Source organism: Salvelinus alpinus, chromosome 11, assembly GCF_045679555.1.
Source record: "Salvelinus alpinus chromosome 11, SLU_Salpinus.1, whole genome shotgun sequence".
In the NCBI taxonomy this organism is placed as follows: Eukaryota; Metazoa; Chordata; class Actinopteri; order Salmoniformes; family Salmonidae; genus Salvelinus; species Salvelinus alpinus.
The window spans coordinates 29,879,734-29,885,420 of record NC_092096.1 but is presented as its reverse complement, the minus strand read 5'-3'; positions in this window follow the sequence as shown (position 1 = coordinate 29,885,420).

Genomic DNA, 5,687 nt, shown 5'->3' with positions numbered 1-5,687 from the left:
CGTCGAAGGAATGATCGTTATGAGCGTTACACCGAGGCCTGTACTCTGGAGCGGGATCGACTTGGATGTGGAGGGTCCATCATGGTCTGGGGCGGTGTGTCACAGCATCATCGGACTGAGCTTGTTGTCATTGCAGGCAAGCACAACGCTGTGCGTTACAGGGAAGACATCCTCCTCCCTTATGTGGTACCCTTCCTGCAGGCTCATCCTGACATGACCCTCCATCATGACAATGCCACACTGCTCCTTCTGCGTGTGATTTCCTGCAAGACAGGATTGTCAGTGTTCTGCCATGGCCAGCGAAGAGCCCGGATCTCAATCTCATTGAGCACGTCTGGGACCTGTTGGATCAGAGGGTGACTGCCATTCCCCCCAGAACTGTCCGGGAACTTGCAGGTGCCTTGGTGGAAGAGTGGGGTAACATCTCACAGCAAGAACTATCAAATCTGGTGCAGTACGAGGAGGAGATGCACTGCAGTACTTAATGCAGCTGGTGGCCACACCAGATACTGACTGTTACTTTTGACCCCTCCCCCTTTGTTGAGGGATACATTATTCCATTTCTGTTAGTCACATGTCTGTGGAACTTGTTCAGTTTATGTCTCAGTTGTTGAATCTTATGTTCATACAAATACTTACACATGTTAAGTTTGCTGAAAATAAAAACAGTGAGGACGTTTCTTTTTTGGCTGAGTTTAGGAGTCAATGTATTCCGCTACCAACCTCAGTAATTTACCATCCATGTTGTCGGCACCAGATGGTTTGTCCTTATTGATAATATTATTGCTATCACCTCTTCCACACTAACTTTGCGCTATTTAAAACTACAGTGCTTGTCTTTCGTTATTTGGTCCGTTATGCATGAATATTTAGGCTCAGCATTTGTTTGCATGTAAATCCCACAATTTGCTAATCTTGTCAATAAAAAAGTTATTAAAAGTGGTTGCAATATTAAAGGGTTTTGTTATGAACAAGCCATCTGCCTCAATGAAGGATGGGGCTAGATTTAGTTTGTTTTTCTTGCCTAGAATTATATTTAAGGTACTCTAGAGCTTTTTACTATCATTGTTCCGTAGTATAGTTTCTTCTTGTTTTTGTTAGTTACGTGATTTCTCAATTTACAGTATGTTTGCCAATCTGCTGTGTTGACAGATTTATTTGCTATTCCCTTTGCTTCATCCCTCTCAGCCCTGGAGTTTTTCAATTCATCATCTATTCATTGGGATTTGGCAGTTCTAACAATCCGTTTCTTGATGGGTGCATGACTATCAATAACCGGAAGAAGCAATTTTCAGAAGCAAATGGTCAGAGAAGGCATTCCATATCATATTTACAGTGGGCTATTAGGCTACTTAGCTTGGCTGAAGTAGGTGCTCTGGTCTGAGTACAACCCATCACTGTCTGGAAGGAGAAACCTGACTCCAACTCCAAAGGGCTTCCAGTAGCAATCAGCCTGAGAGGTATAGTTACACCAGCCAGGTCGCACGCGTCCTTACAAAGTGGACAGTTTGGTTTCTATGAGCATAGTACACAAACAAATACATGACATCACCATTGCCCCATTTTTCCAAAGTAGGACAAAACAAGTACATGAGCCATAATCTTTCACATAATGAATGATTCATTCACAGGAAATCAGCAGAGGACCGCCCACGGACAGACAGAGAGCGGGAGCTTGAGAGTTCCTCAGCGGTGGCCCAGTGAGCAGCCATAGTGGTAGGCCAAACTACACCGCCTGGCTCCGGACTTCATCTTCAATAAGCCTTTGCGGCAGCCTGGTGGGCACTAACTCCTGTATGGAGGTAGGTAACCCTTGACCCTCCATGACCACCACCCTACCCCAGCCAGCCATGCAGCTCATGTGACTGGGCCGTTTTTTGATTTTACCTTTATTTAACCAGGTAGGCTAGTTGAGAACAAGTTCTCATTTACAACTGCGACCTGGCCAAGATAAAGCAAAGCGACACAAACAACACAGAGTTACACATGGAATAAACAAGTGTACAGTCAATAACACAATAGGGGGAAAAAATTGGTCTATATACAGTGTGTGCAAATGGCATGAGGTGGTAAGGCAATAAATAGGCCATAGTAGCTTAGTATGGTATGGGTTGTTGGCCAGCCCAGGCAGTGGGCACACAGGAATGTTAAGAGTCTGCAAAGGCTGTTTAATCCCAGGCATTTTACATCAAAGCACAGAGAGAGCTAACTCTCCCTGGACTATTGTTCAGGCTGCAGCAAGGAGTGGATGGGGTGTGAGAGCTGGAACTGTTCCAAACACATCTGGGTCCCTGGGCTCTCTGCACCGAGGCCTGTGGAGAAGATGGGTTCTTTATCACACACGCGCTTGTGTTATGGATTTGATGTGGGTGGTGGTGGCATAGTGTAGTACACACGCATTACTAGATTTAGGCACACACTGCAGTGGAGAAGTGATCAGTGAATCTGTTGGTGTTTCTGCATCAAACTAAATTAAGCATTATCACATAGCAGTCAAGGACAGGAGAGAATGAATGAGAACTGGAAAAAAGCGGAATAAAAAAGTTAGAAATGACAACATTGCTTAATGCTGTTGTGACGATTACGTGAAGCGCTTTTCTTGGCTCAATGCATGCACTCTACTTAAGGAGACATGCTGTCATTGATAATAAAAAAATATATAATTTTTTTTTTTTACTAAATCTTGGGTCGGCGTCATTCTTCAATTTGCCCCGTAGAATCACATGACCGCTTCGTCACAAAGGCCCAATGTTCAATATGCAGAAAATAGCTCAGTGACGAACGACGGCGTCTTACGTCCCATCATTTCCAAACACATAGAAACATCAGGAGCTATTTATAACACGTCTGTTCTCCACTGAGCTGAGGGAAATGCCTGTCTAAAGGAATATCTCTGCCTGTTGCCATGGAGCCCAGCGTCGATGACATCACGGGGAGAGGACGAAGATGAAAGCAACAAAGATCAGGTGACGTGTTGTGGGGTGGCTGGGGGAAAAAAGATAAGCAAGGAGCATAACCAAAGGCTGTATAGTAACACACAGATAAAGTAGTATGTTGATATCAAACATTTGTTTAACTATCATTGAGGGGACCAAACAATTGATTCCCATTAAAAATCATTTTTGTGGGGTGGAGAAATGCTTTCAGTTTTAAAGCGAATTCCCTGCAATTCTACACATCATGCCATGACTAATGCCATGTTAATGATATCCGAGTGAGAGTGACTAACAAAATCAAAAAAATGGGGGGCCCCGTGGAGGTCAGGGCCCCTGGGCACGTGCCCTGTGTGCCTGGTTGGTATTCGGCCATGATTACTACAAAAATAGACAGCTGGCTAGACTAACTTCCCAATCAACATTTATTTTCCTGACATGGCTAATTGATTGATTGATTGCCACGCTAAAACTATGCCACATCTGTGAAAAAACTAAAATCCTTCAGGGAAACACTGTCTCACACACACACACACACACACCACAATGCTACAGAAAGAGAGAACATCCATACACAATATCAACAGGTCCTCTGATTGATAATAACAGGAGAACTGGTAAGACCAGGGTTGGTCAGCTGTGGACAGTTTCCAGGCGTTGGAAAGTGACATTGATCAATTTATCCTTCTCATGTCACAGCTTCAGTGGTGTATCATATAGTATCTTAACTGGTTTTGAATTGCTAATAGCCACACTGATACTGTGCACTGACTATAGTCTCCAATCAGCTGTGCTCTATATGGACATGCAGAAGTGTGTGTTGGTGCTCCCCAGGGTTGTAATACAAACAATGTGTGTGTGTGTGTGGGGGGGGGTTGAGTCCTTCCATGAAGGTGAATGTGTCTACACCGGTAGACTGAAAGCAAAACATTGCAGATTGTGTGTGTGTACGTGCGAGTGAATACAGCATCCCATAGTGACTTGGAGGTGGCAGCCAGACAGACAAAATGTGGCTAGTTTAACTACGTGGCCGGTCCAACACAACCACCACCGGGACCAGATCCCACAGATAAGCCTGTCTTCTCCCTCTTGCGGCCAGCTGCTTCATACAGAGATACCAGACACAGTAAACAAAGAGTCAACGCTGTACAGTTCCAGGCAGCACAGGAATAATGTGTCCATTGTTCTGTCACACACACACCACAACCTCCCTCTGTTCTTCAGCGTTACCCATTCATTAACAGTGTCACTATTGTTTTACAGTGTTTCACACCGAAGCTGCTGCGGGGGTGCTATAAATATCTCCAGCCAACCGTGGCGCCCATGGGAGCCAAATCCCTGAGCCCAGCTTCACATAAATACATCTTCCTCCCTATGTCCGTCACACATCTGTCTCTCCCTCCTCTGTCATATTGTAATGACAGCTAAACTATGCAAATGTAGCGTTCCCGTACAGACACGCTGCCACAGGGATGTGCACACATCTATAGATGCAAATCAGCGTGTCTATCATGAGCACACATTATGCAAACTATGGTGCCCAACCCAGTCCTTAGAAAGTTCGTAGAGAATGGAGATCCCCGGGTGGAAGACAATCTGGCCAGGGATGTATGGATGAAGCAGTGAATGCTCCACAGCGTTGAAGGCTTGTGTGGCTGCTAACGGGCATCTGTGGCAGCCCAATGCCTCCTTGGGATCCCCTGAGGTGGCCCAGATCTGACTTGGGATATGGGAAGGCACAAGAGCGTGTCACAGAAGTGGACAGTAGTGGTCTCTGCCTATGTATAGTGCTAACTCATTTACATTGCAAACAGTGTTTCTGGGATAACATCTATGACCAATACAAATTTGTCAGCTAACCTTAACAAGCTCACACGATATGGAAACTGAGGTGTGTCTCACACACACACAATGTTGATTCAACCAGTGTGCCCCCAGTGGGAGGTTACTGAAGAGATCCCACCATAGAGGAGGTTATAAAGAACCTGTAAACTACATGAATGCATTTTGTTTCCCCCGAAAACCCAAACCAACGATAGCCCTGCAGGGTAATCTGGCAGATTAGAGAAACGAGATTTAAAAAACATCACTATGACTAAACATGTCACCATGGCCACTGACCAGACTCTGCCTCTCCTCAAGTCACCCACAACCCAATGACAACAGGCTGTCAATCATTCAACAAACAACAGCAGTGCCACACTCCAGACAGCTGTATATTCAAACAGACAGGGAAATGCCACCGGAGGAGAATAATCTAGAGACAAAGAGAATTGTCTCCAGTTTGCCAGTTTCCTTGATCACACACACTATGATCTGATGTGTTTTATATGTGTTTGTGCCAACCACTCAAGAAACACTTGAATTTCAAAAATGTTACACTACGTTAAAGTTAAAAAGTTAAGGAATAAAGACACTGGGAATTGGCATTGTGGAAAAATCACTCCCGTTATACCACTGTTTCACAGTGAAGTGTGTCACACCATGTGAAGTAAAACAAAAGTGAAACAGAAGGATTCATTTTGGGGTTTTCCCAGCTAACTGGATATGGCAGCCAGTGTGACATCAACATGGCATAAAGAAACAGTCTTGTAAGACATAACAATGATGACATAAGGATGACTACATGACATAAGGATGAATAGATGAGGGTGACTAGAGGAAATGCTCAAACTCACCTGCAGTAAGTTGACTCCCTCCCCCTTTTCACCAACTGTAACTCAGGAGAGCACTGAAGACGCCAGGTTCACTGAA